Genomic DNA, 12,704 nt, shown 5'->3' with positions numbered 1-12,704 from the left:
ACCAAGTTGAACAAACCTAGATAGAGTGGAGAACTTTCAAGAAACATTTTACATATAGATTGAAATTTGCAGAAGGTCAGTAAATTCCACATAATTTCATGGTCAGTGAGGAGAAATTATGAATCTAGGACTTAGCACTGGTAATAGCAGTCAAAGAGGACAGACCATCCCTGATATTTGACTTTTCAGAAAACCTAGGTGCAAAGTAGTGTTGTGGATTTGATTTCTTTTACATTCAGTTACAGCTGAAAAGGTCCAAATGCCTACCACCTTTTTGAATAGATGTGGAGTATGTAGCTGCCTTCTTTGGTTATTACTGGAACTTCCAAGTGATTTACCTATTTCAACATCTGTATCCTGCATTTCTTCTGTATACCGTATCTATGCTGGGGTAGGGGCATGGGTCAAGAATGACTGGGAAAGATGGATTCATATTGTATGTCAAGTGAAATATCATTTTAGTTAGATCATATATGAAGTTGCCTTACAATGTTTACATTTTTCCCCCCTTTTTTCAAATGTAGACTTCTGAGAATAATATGACTAGGTCAAGTATACAGTAAGCTTTTGAGAAATTATCCTTTTTTTTTCTCCTTTCAAGAAGTGATGAAGACTTTTTTTTTTATCTTTTGATATAAATCAGTTGACAATATGGACATTTATTTGTCATCTTGGATATAATCTGTTGATAGCAAGCTGCATACATAGCCCTTAGCACACAGACATAATAGAAACTGCAGTCTGATATTGGTTAGTGAAATTTTCAACAAAATCTTGTTAATATAACATCTGTTTTATTAAATGGCATTAAGAGATAGAGGTGTTCTCTCTTCCTCATGTAAATATCTTTCTGCTGCCTACCTGCCAGTTTGGGTTCCCTAAAGTTAATTCTTCCTCAAGTTTTTTTCCTCAAGTTTTGTTTTGTCTTGTTTTTAACTATTTGATGAGAAGATTACACTGCTACAGGCCAGCTAAAAGGGATGTATTATTTGAACCGCTTCCATTGTTTTTAAAATCATTGTTTGTGTTGTAATCCTTTCAAAGAGCCAGCCAGTAGCTGCTTTCCTGTTTAAAGAGTAAGCTCTTTCCATTGGCAGATCACCTTCATTTAATCCTGTGAAAGCACACACTAAATTCTTAGCAACAGTGCATTTTTAGCATCAGGAACGAACTACCAAGAAAAACTGAATATGGTAAACAAGTAGAAAAATAAGCCTCAGTTGTCTAAGAAGGTAATTGTTTCTTGCCTTTGGAGCCTTGTGTATATATCCCACTTGGTACAATTAGCCTCTGTAAACATTTGAACTACTTTGTAGTTGAAACACTATATATTTTAGGAAGCAGATGAAGGAAGGTTTTTCAGGTTGATTCCTAATACAGCAAGTTTACTTTTCATCGTTGGTGCTATTTTGAGGTTTTATTGCATTAAAATGTATCTGTGTTGTTAATATAAACCTTCAACCAGTGTGCTTAAATATTGGAAGCTAGCAGGATGTGGAACAAGCATGGCCTTGTGGAGAATACCACCCTGGCCCGAGTCAAGTGTAGAACGCTGCAAACACATTGTGCTAATTTTAGCTTACAAAGAGGATGAAGATAAACTGCCTACCGCTAGTTTGCCATATGCTATCCTGGTGATAATATTCAAGTGCAAAATATTCCATAGAGAGCCTTATTGTTTCAGTAAGAGAAGCTTGGATAAGAGTTAAGCAAATTTCTGCTCAGTAAGTTTATAAGAAATAATGAAGTAAAACAATTCTCAAATGCAGGTAGATGAAATCTGCTAAATTTATTTCGGCTTTATTGACTTTCATGGGAGTTGACAGAATTAGTTTTGGTTTATATTTGATCCAATTTTATCTATTTTTCACATGTAAATCTTAAAAATCAATCTGAATAAATATTGATCTCTTTCAGAAATGCAAAAATATAGTTCGGATTGCATAAAACTGCTTAAAGGACAGCATCCCTTGAAGTTCCATAAAGGAATAAAGCAATCTGTTCAACTGGTTTTAAAATAACACTTTAAAAAGCCTTTTTAAAAATGAAAAAGTCAAAATCCATTACATTTCCCTATTTGGCAAATTCAGCGCCTACAGTTTCACCGAAGAGTGTTTGACCTATTTATTTGTCACTGAGACCACTTCACAGTGAAGGGATTGTTAGTTCCTGCAAAACTGAGAAAAATCCAATGTGCATAGCGCATTTGCAGATGGAAACAGACTGTGTAGCCGGATTTGGAGGGTGGGTTGGCTGGAAGCTTTGTGTTAACAACTGGTGAAAAGCTTGACCTTTGTGTGACCTAGGTCAAACAAACCCCCAACTCAAGAGTTCTCCTTTGACATGGATACCTGTTTGGAGAAGGAGGCCAAAAAGGGGAATGGAGATAAAATTATGTTATGGAATTGCAAGCTGACTTCTTTAAAAGTTCTAGTTTGCTTGACTGTTTGGGGCCAAGCATCTGTCCTAGGGCATCACAAAGGACCACAAATCTGTTTGCAAGTATCAAAGGGAGTAGATGATAGGGAAACATTTCTTTCTTTCTTCTTTCACTGATACAGGCAATGCATTGGTTTTTTTCTTCCCCTGATGCAATATGATCTGGGTTGTGATTCACAGGGTTGAATGAATGGGCTGAACTCCACTGATGAAAACATTTGATAATGTGGAAAATAAAAACCCTGGCAAGGAGGAGATGGCAAGGCTTCCATTGTTTGTCCCCACACTTTGTTTTTATAGGGGTTCTCACAGGAACAAATAAATTGGAGTAAATAAAAGCAAACCAGCACTGTTAGTTCGTATCGTGGCCTCGCACATGCTCACAAGTCGACCCTGGCAGGAAACTAGCAAGGGTCTGTTCCCAACCATTTGCGTTGAATCTTTATCTCCCTGGTTCATTGTTTGCCACTGAGCGCTTCGACCTCAACTTCCCAAGTAAAAGCTTCCTGTTGCTTGCTTTTAAATATAGTTCCGTTAAAACAACAACGATTTTAAAAATGGAGAAATGTATTAAGGAAGCCAACCGATATTAACAAGGAATAAAGCAGGTCTAGTCCAATGTGATTCTAAAACTTCAGGGCTCAGATCACATGGCTGGTTACCCCTGATGCAGTAAAAGTCTCCTTTTAGGTACTCAACTGTAGGAACCCGTCTTATGCCTTCACAGGAGGTCAAAAGTGAAGGAGAACAATGAAAATGGTCAGTGTTTCTCCACATCTGCCCTTTTGCTGTGTTTGGTGGCACTTAGTTTTAACTTTTCAGCATTGTTTGTGGCCGGGAGGTTCTGCCCTTGCGATTGCAGGTTAGAGGAAAACCCATCCTTTCTTAATCCTGACGCTGCTCCAAGGTCCTTTAATGTCAGTCTATCTGAAAAATCGTGTCCATTCCTGTGGAAAATATGGTTCTGATTCCACCTTAATGGGTGGGGGTTACTCTGATACTTCCTGCAATTTTGGAGGAAAGGGCAGCGGTTTTTTCAGGCCTCGGATATAAACAACATTGTTTATGCTGTTTCCACTCTTCTAGTCCTCTGTTTGTGCAGGCCCTAACACAAGCAGGTCTGTTTTGCATTTAAAAAATTAGTGTATGTTTTCAGAATCAATCTATCAAGTTAGGCCAAGAAATGTTGTGAGAATGCATGGCTGGGGGTTACCAAGTTCTGGCTTTCAAAACTTGCTTGACAGCCATCGATAGTGATAGCTCTGGTTCTCCACTCTGGTGATGGCAGCGGGGGCGGGGTGGGGGTGGGGGGCTTGGTACACGCCCTTAAGCCCATGATGAAAGTGATCATATTTGGGTTCCTCTCCCCTGCTCATTGCATAACACACAGAAAAATTACCAACACCAGCCAAATGACCCTTTATGAAGAGAACGCCTATCGTGCTAGAATGTGAACAACATTGTGGAACTACAGTATATTGTAGATGGTTAATAATGGATCTGTTAAAACTGCTGGTAGTACAGTGAATTCAGATCTACAGGAAAGTAGCTCGTTAAACTGCAAAGAGTGAGCATCCACTCACTTACTTGTGTGTGTATGTGATGGAGGAAGGCCCAGTGGAAGGTGGCTAGAGGGGCCTCTAACACAAGCAAGCCCTACAAAGACAAAAGGCACAGCCACAGACACCTTTCTGTCTGTGTGAACTGTCACTGCCCTTGTAGACACAACTCCACGTGTTCTGTAGGAGGGAGTGAGAAAATAGGCTATGCCTGCAGGTTGTTTCGATCCATGAGTGCAGGATGCACACTTCTTTGGCAGTTTTCTGAAGTGGGACTCTGGAGTGCTGACGTCTTGATTTCTAACCCAGCTCCATTTTCTACATTCAGCACTGCACAAACATGGTCGATCCCTCTTTTACTTGGTTGCCTTTTCTGCCTTGCTTTTGAGAGACTGCCTCCTGGGCACAAAGCTAAGAAAATCGCTGCTCTCATCTGGCTGGGTCCAGCAGGAGAAGACTGTCGGGAGAACGCAAGTGTTCATTCCTGTATGCAAGTCTCCAGCGGATTCCAAGCTGAGCATTCCCAGCCTCCATCAGCTTGTTCCTAGAGATCCCCAGAGCAGAGGCCCCGGGAACGTCTTGGTTGTTTGTGCAGAACTTCTTGGTTGTTGGCTGTCCTATGTGACGGCCAGACATCCCACATGGATGCTAGTGAAAATTGCAGTTACGTGGTGACTGTTGGACACTTGGAATATCAGTTGGAAAACTCTTTCTTTTTCCTATTCAAAAGATTGGAAGCTTGTCTCATTGCTCTAAGGAGAGTTGCATCTTCTTAGTTATATTGTTGAACACATTTTGGGGCCTGTTACTGCACCCTTACTTTTGGATAAGTCATGTCACTCATTCCCATGCAGGCATAGCCCATCTTCATAAAGAGGAATCAGAGAAAGCTGATGTCCCACCAAGGTGGCCTTTAAACTTTGGGGGTAGACTCTGCGACACTGTCGCCTGGAAGAAAGGCCTGTGTAGCATAAACACATAAGCATATGACCCATGGCATTAAAACCCTAAACTCCATGGGGCACCTGGGTGGCTCAGTCGGTTAAGCGTCCGACTTCAGCCCGGGTCACGATCTCGCGGTCCGTGAGTTCGAGCCCCGCGTCGGGCTCTGGGCTGATGGCTCAGAGCCTGGAGCCTGCCTCCGATTCTGTGTCTCCCTCTCTCTCTGCCCCTCCCCCGTTCATGCTCTGTCTCTCTCTGTCTCAAAAATAAATAAACATTAAAAAAAAAAAACAAAAAACCTAAACTACATAAGACTAGCTTGTCTAAGAGATCACCTGCTATCTCTTAACACCATAAGGCAGCTGGTATTAACAGAAATGCTTGTACTTACCATTGAGTCTGGGACTCAAGCCTCTCCTCATCCCCCTGCCACTCTCCCAATGATATGATTGTCAGTATTTGAACAAGAATGCATACTCTGATTCCATCTGTTGTAATTCATCCTCTACCAGTTTAACGTGGGGCCTTGCTGTATTCCTAACTATAATATTTGTACCTTATTTTACAGTTATGTGTTGGACCCCGAGTCATCTTAAGGACCGAGGGATTCAAGTCTTGGTAGCTATTATTATTATTATTGTGGTAGCTATTTCCTTATAGATGAATTCCCCTTTTCAACTATATCTTTGGAAAATGATCTTGGTTTTCTTCCACCATCATATCAATAGTAATACATTAAGCCAAGAAGTTGTAATCAGTCTTCACACAGCCTCCCTGTGGAGTGCATAAAAAAATATATCCACGTTATGATGTCAATTTCCATTCATTACAAATGACCAGGGACAAAATATTCCTGGCCATTTGATCCCACCTTTTGTGGCGCCTTATGACCCCCCCCCCCCAACAGTAAACCAAACAGTCCACTGTCACGCTCTCTCTAATGTACTTTCTGATAAATAGGGCCAGCTGAAAATAGTGATGTTCTTCATTAAATGTAAAATGATCATTTTAACTGCTTCTACTGTGACTGGCCCATACAGCACTTAATCACACCCATTTAAGCAGATGGAAGGAGAGAGAATGAAGATACGAGTGGATCATCTGTCTATATTTTGCTTCGTGGCAGTATGAGTAGAATTTCAGCTAAGGATGATTTTCTAGCCATCTCTTTGTTTCCTGTGGTGCATATGTGGGTGGCGGTGTGTGGGCTGTATAGAAATATAGGCCTAAGCAGGCTGATGAAGATCACACTTCTTTAGTTCACTTGTGACAGACAGAGTGGCCTGATGTGAGAGGTGTCCTCGGCCTTTCCTCTCCTTTCAGTCAGTTGAATCAACCAATCAATCAATTGTTCCATAGGTAAGAAAGAGCTCTCCTCGTATAGAAAGGAGGATTTAGCAAATGCCTGGAATCCATGACCAAATTCTTTGTTAAATTTTCCTAATCATGAGTTCTGTATATTACACACATATGGAGAGAGTGGAACTAACTCCGGACAAGAAATTTAACCTTTTTTCTGTAGAGAAATGAAAACTGTGAAGTTGCTTTTCTGTCGTCTCACCCACCCCCTGCCCCATTAACTCCACATAAATCTAAATAAGTTTATGATTTCAGTCAGCCATCAATTCAACAAACACTGGCTGCCTGCTAGTGGTGGGCCCTGTGGATGTCCAGTGGTGAACAAGACCTATTTACTGTGCTCACAGAGTTAATAAATTAGCGGGGATGACTGGTATATACGCAGGCCATGGAAATATGCTGTAATACCGGCTATAATTATTTGCACGTGGAAAATGCGTCTACCTCTTTCTTGGCAGATCCTGGAAGTTCTCCTCCAGAGGGGGCATTTTGGGGGCACCTGGGTGGCTCAGTCGGTTAAGCATCCAACTTGAGCTCAGATCATGATCTCATGGTTCGTGGGTTAGAGCCCCGCATTGTGCTCTGCGCTGACAGGGTGGAGCCTGCTTATGATTCTCGCCCTCTCTCCCTTTGCCTCTCCCCCACTTCTCTCTCTCTCTCTCTCTCTGTCTCAAAAATAAATAAATAAACATAAAAAAAGAAGGGGCATTCTTTACAATATTTCACAATTTTCCCGAGAGTTTTCCTGTATGTTATTCTACTTGCTCCTTACAACACCCCTCTGAATTAGCTACTTCCTTATTCCCACTAGCCCTTTGTGGATGGTGGCATGGAGGCTTAGTAGAATTGAGTCACTTCACAAAGCCACACAGACAATAGTGACTGGCCTGGAACTTCAGACCCGGGCTCTGACCTGTAGGTCAGTCGTGACTACATATGTTTGGGGAATTGTGGAACTTGGAAAGATAAGAATGTGGCTTGATGTTGTGAAATCACTGTGTGACCATCTGGGATTTTGCCCCTGATTCACTGTTAAGTTTAGGAAGACCTGGGACCGTCATTCCACATTCAAATAGCCCAGGCTCCAAACACCCACTTTCCCATTAAAAAACAAAACAAAACAAAACAAAATGAGGAAAACAAGCATGTGTAGAAGAGAGGGAATTAACATGATCACTTAGCTCAGCGTGATTTTGGTTTTCATCCTTTCTTTCATGCTAACATGGCTCCAAATAGTTATATTCCATGCCTTGAAAGTGTTTAGGCTTCTAGGGGCGCTTGGGTGGCTCAGTCGGTTGAGTGTCCGACTTCGGCTCAGGTCATGATCTCACAGTTCGTGGGTTTGAGCCCTGCATCGGCTCTGTGCTGACAGCTGCGAGCCTGGAGCCTGCTTCAGATTCTGTGTCCTTCTCTTGTGCTGCCTCTCCCTCACTCATGCTCTGTCTGTCTCTCTCTCAAGGATAAATAACACTTAAAAAAAAAAAAAAAAAAAAAAGAAAGTGTTTAGGCTTCTCTGATGGAGATTATCTTCCCATTATGTATTTTTTTAAGTTCTTTTTTAGAAATTTGTACTTATTTATTTTAAGAGAGAGAGAGAGAGCAGGGAAGGGGCAGAGAGAGAGGGAAAGAGAGAGAATCACTGGCAGGCTCCACACCTAGGATCCTATGACCCCAAGATCATGACCTGAGCAGATATCAAGAGTCCGACACCTAATTGACTGAGCCACCCAGGCACCCCTATGACTATGCATTTTTAAAAAATGTTTATTTATTTATTTTTGAAAGAGAGAGAAGCCCAAACAGAACCAATAGTTCTGCTCTGAGTGCAGAGCCTGACGTGGGGCTCCATCCCATGAACCAGGAGATCATGACCTGAGCCGAAATCAAGAGTTGGATGCTCAACTGACTGAGCCACCCAGGCACCCCTGATTATGTGTTTTTAAAACTTAATCATACTCATGTTTTTTTGACCAGAGAGCAGACAGCTGCCTAGCTTCGGGCCTGTGGTGACCCACCATACAGCTTTCAAGCAGTCTTTTTGCTCAGAATGGATGGTGCCAGTACCTGTCCTTTCCTTTGGTTGTCTCCACTAGGGAGGGGACTTGTTGCCCCAAATATGGTGGGGATGCCTGACTCAGGGAGAGTTATTTCAGAGGTTTCTGGAAAGAAAAATGAGATACAGAGAGGATGGCCATGTTTCCCACATCCCTTTCAGCATCCAATCCGGAAATCGTACTCTCACAGACCATTGGGATTTGAATGGATGTGATTTGGGGCTGTTTCCCAGTTTGGCATGCCAGATAGGAAGAAGGTAGGGCACGCTGAGGCTTAGGAGCCCTGCTAGAATCTCAGTGACACAGAGCCACTGGGCAGCAAGCAAGAGGAGGCTGGGGCAGGGCTGAAGCATTTTCGTGACTGAAAGGAATGAGGACTTGGAGCACCTAACCTGAATATGAAAGCTGGCCTCTGCGGCGGCAGCTGGGTGGTCCAAGACATAGCGTCCAAAGGGTGCAGCAAGTTCAGGCCTGGCATCTCGGATACCCGGTCTGATAGGTGGGACCAGCAGCAATGAATTCTAGGCCACAGGCCAACTCAGAAGGCAGGCAGGGCTGGGATTGGAGTTCTGAGGTCTGTTTTCAAGGGAGAGAATCCCCTCCAGCTGGCATTTCACGGGAGCAGTATTTAGCCCCGGGAAAGAAGACCGGCAGGGGCTGGGGGAGGGGAGGAGAGTAGAGATTCACAGCCAGCTTGCCTTTGGGGTCAAGACTAGGCCCAGAAGAGGACTAAAAGCAGAGCAGGGAATCCAGAGTCATGCCCACGCCTGAAGATCTTATCTGCATGAGGAGGGGGTGGTGGATGGGGTTATTTAAGCTACAGGACAGCAGTTGCTGCTGTGAATCTAGGTCCAGGGGAGCATCATGGAGCCGAGGCCACTCTGACTCCTCCAGTGTCTGTGGGATGATTGTGTTGGAAACCCAGGGGGGGCTGGGTGCCAGGTAGACTTTCTGTAGAGGCAGCTGCAGGAGCTCAGAATGAGATGAGAACAGGCTGGAGAAGAAACGAGGTGCAGAGTGCTGTAAAGACTAACATCCTTTCTGTGGGGAAAGATGATTTCTGCCTTTTGTAGATGAGAATAGTTCCTGGATTCTGCTACTTGCTTCTTGCCCCGGGTGGATTTCAGATTACCACGCAGGTGATGTCATCACTGAAAACCCCGGTGGATGTGGAATGCTGCCCCCCTGGGGGTGGGGGGCAGCCCGAGTGTCTTCTGTTCCAGGCTGGTATTTCACCCAAGCAACCTTGTTTGCATTTCTGTATCCCTCCTGGAGAGGAGACTTTCCTTTCTTTGATACATAAACGGTGAGAGAAAATAAACTCTCCTTCGAGCTTGCGGTCAGTCCCTTTTCCCCTCTTCCTCTCTGCCGTGGCCCATTCAGCGTGGACTTCCCAGGTTCCTAGAATGCATGGTGGTCTGCAGAGAGGGCAGTTTCCTCCCTGCATTCCTACTAACAGAACTTCGGGTTTCTGGTGTGGAGGCACACTTGAAAACCATTCGTGTGATCCTGGAAAACGTACGCTTTGTAGTTCATTATTGTCCCTGTCCTTTCATAGATGACCACTTTTAAGTCCTGAGCAAGGGAAAGAGCCATACTCTAGGTAGCTCAGGGCTCCCCTCTGCATGCTGATGGCTAGTAACTCAACTTCATACCCTACATCAAGTCTTTCTGTAGGATTTTCTCCTTTCGTCTTTGGAGGCACATTCAGGACAATTGCCTCCCTTTTTTGCAGTGTGGCTGTTTGGCATCCTTCCGTTCTTGTGTACTTTCTTTGGATCTATATACATTTGGTATTTGTTTTCTTCCTTGTACACTTCAGAGGTGGTTTTCATATTTAACCTCTTCCATTATCTTTGACTAAGGAAGCCCTGTGTGGCCCCCATACTTCGTGTCTTTTCCTTCTCTGACTTCAGTAGAAAGAGTATGATTCAGGGGATGTTTATGAAGTCTGCACTATCGGTTAGGCTTTGTGCTGGCTGTGGACAGCATGCAGCAATGGGAAAAGACACCGTTACTGCTCGAGAAGATCTTTCTAGAGGTTAAAGAAATGCATCTTGATTGTTATCTAATGTCATGGGTTAAGTGGAGAGAGTAGTTCTGGAATGGTTAGGAGTTTAGCTTTGAATCTGATTTGGCTTTGAATTCATAGTGAGCTCTATTTCCTTATCTGTACACGGGGGCCATTGCAAGCATGCCATGAAGTAATTCAGAAAAGCACTCAGTAAAGTATGTATTCTCCGTGGAGCTCATCATTGTCAGTAAGAATCTTTAGCAGACTCCATGCTCAACGCAGAGCCTGGTGTGGGGCCCGATCCCATGACTCTGGGATCATGACCTGAGTTGAAATCGAGGGTCAGATGCTCAACTGACTGAGCCATCCAGATGCCTCGAAGGATTTTTTAAATATGGAGAAATTGACTTTTTAAAAAACTTCGTTTTTACCATAAGTAATTTAACCTCGGTTTCTAACTTTTTTTGAGGATTAATCAATGAAAAATAAAGGCCAAACAGTTTCAAGTGTCTAGTAAGTGCTCAATAAATGTTAGTTTTTATTATTACTGTTATTCTTACTGTCTAGATAAGATAAAAAAAATTAGCTTTTTTTCTTCTTCTTCTTTTTTTAAATCTACCTCCACCTTTTTTTTTTTTTTTTTGAGAGAGAGAGGGGGAGGGAGAGAGGAAAAGAGAGAGAGAAAGGGAGAGGGAGAGAGAGAGAGAGGCGGGGCACACCTGAAGCTGGGCTAGAGCTCACAAACGGTGAGATCATGACCTAAGCCAAAGTCAGATGCTTAACTGACTGAGCCACCCAGGCGCCCCCATTTTTCTATAGTGCATCTCACTTGTCCTAGACCTTAAAGATACTTTCTTAGATGGTATAACGAGTTTCCATATTTGTAAATTAAAACCAAAAGCCTTTACTATTAATTACCATGGAAATGTTATTTGGAGAACAGAGGACAAGGTATTATGAATTGACCTATGTTGTGTGGGGGATGAGAACTTGTATTAATAAAACTGTTTCCAGTGTATCACCGTCCAGCCCTAGGCTGCCAGTGTCTTGTGGCGGCGGGGGGGGGGGGGGTTAGGTAGCACTGTCCACCCATTTTCCTCTGAAGCTCACAAGTCACTCCAGGACTCTTTGGGGGGGAAAAAGAAAAGAAAAGATTAAAATGATATGCAGTGCTAGGAGAATGGGTGTATACATTTTGGAAAAGTGTCTCCTAGGAATGAGAAAGGGATGGCGGAAATGGGGAGACATGACGAGAGTGGCTGTGATTGTTTCCCTGCTTAGGGTGCAGGGCTCAGAGAAAGTCCTTGGTAACAAAACAACCACAGCAACGGGCATTTGTTGAGCTAAGCCAGCACTGCTGGGTGATGTGTTCAGCGTTTTATGCAGCTTATTTTATTTCATCTATTCTATAACTCTCAGATATAAGTACTATTACTATGCTTATTTTTTCCAGAGGGGCGAAACAGAGGCTTGGGGGGGTTAAGTGACTCACTCAGGGTCACGCAGCTATCAAGCGGTGAACCTAGACAATCCGACTCCAGAGACTAAACTGTTCTCTGGTAATACCTCCGGGGCAAGAAGTGAGGTGTTCCATGTGCTGAGGAGATGAAGGAAGAGAGAGGAGTGTGGCACTAACAGAAAGGCGAGCGGTCCCTTGGAGACATCCTGGCTTGTTCTGATTCTCTGGTTAGTCCTAGAGACATCATGAGGTTATGCTCAAAATGAGGACCTGAACAGCCTTTTCCCCATTCTTGTCCACTGGGTGTGGGGCCAGTCCTCGCCGTGTGCAGTGAGGGGAGACTGCCCCACCTTCCACTGTAACTAGGCACCTGCATACATCCAACACTTCCGAGCTTTATTTGCCTAGAGGGGAAGATCCTCCAGAACCTTGCTACAATGCACACTGTGGTCCCTGGACCTGCATCGCAGCATCCACAGCACCTGGGAGCTTGTTAGAAATGCAGAATCTGGGGCGCCTGGGTGGCGCAGTCGGTTAAGCGTCCGACTTCAGCCAGGTCACGATCTCGCGGTCCGTGAGTTCGAGCCCCGCGTCAGGCTCTGGGCTGATGGCTCGGAGCCTGGAGCCTGCTTCCGATTCTGTGTCTCCCTCTCTCTCTGCCCCTCCCCCGTTCATGCTCTGTCTCTCTCTGTCCCAAAAATAAATTAAAAAAAAAAAAAAAAAAAAAAAAAAAAAAAAAAGAAATGCAGAATCTGGGGCGCCTGGGTGGCGCAGTCGGCTAAGCGTCCGACTTCAGCCAGGTCACGATCTCGCCGTCTGTGAGTTCGAGCCCCGCGTCAGGCTCTGGGCTGATGGCTCGGAGCCTGGAGCCTGTTTCC

At 44.0% G+C, this 12,704-nt stretch overlaps 1 protein-coding gene across 2 annotated transcripts in view; it reads left to right on the top strand.

The window, feature by feature from the left end:
• Positions 1-12,704, top strand: part of MEIS1 (Meis homeobox 1) — a 137,315-nt gene that overhangs the window by 50,309 nt on the left and 74,302 nt on the right. The gene's annotated exons all lie outside the window — the stretch shown is intronic.

The sequence above is a fragment of the Panthera onca genome, chromosome A3 (assembly GCF_046562875.1).
Source record: "Panthera onca isolate mPanOnc1 chromosome A3, mPanOnc1 haplotype 2, whole genome shotgun sequence".
Taxonomy (NCBI): domain Eukaryota; kingdom Metazoa; phylum Chordata; class Mammalia; order Carnivora; family Felidae; genus Panthera; species Panthera onca.
This window is presented reverse-complemented; position numbering and strand designations above follow the sequence as displayed.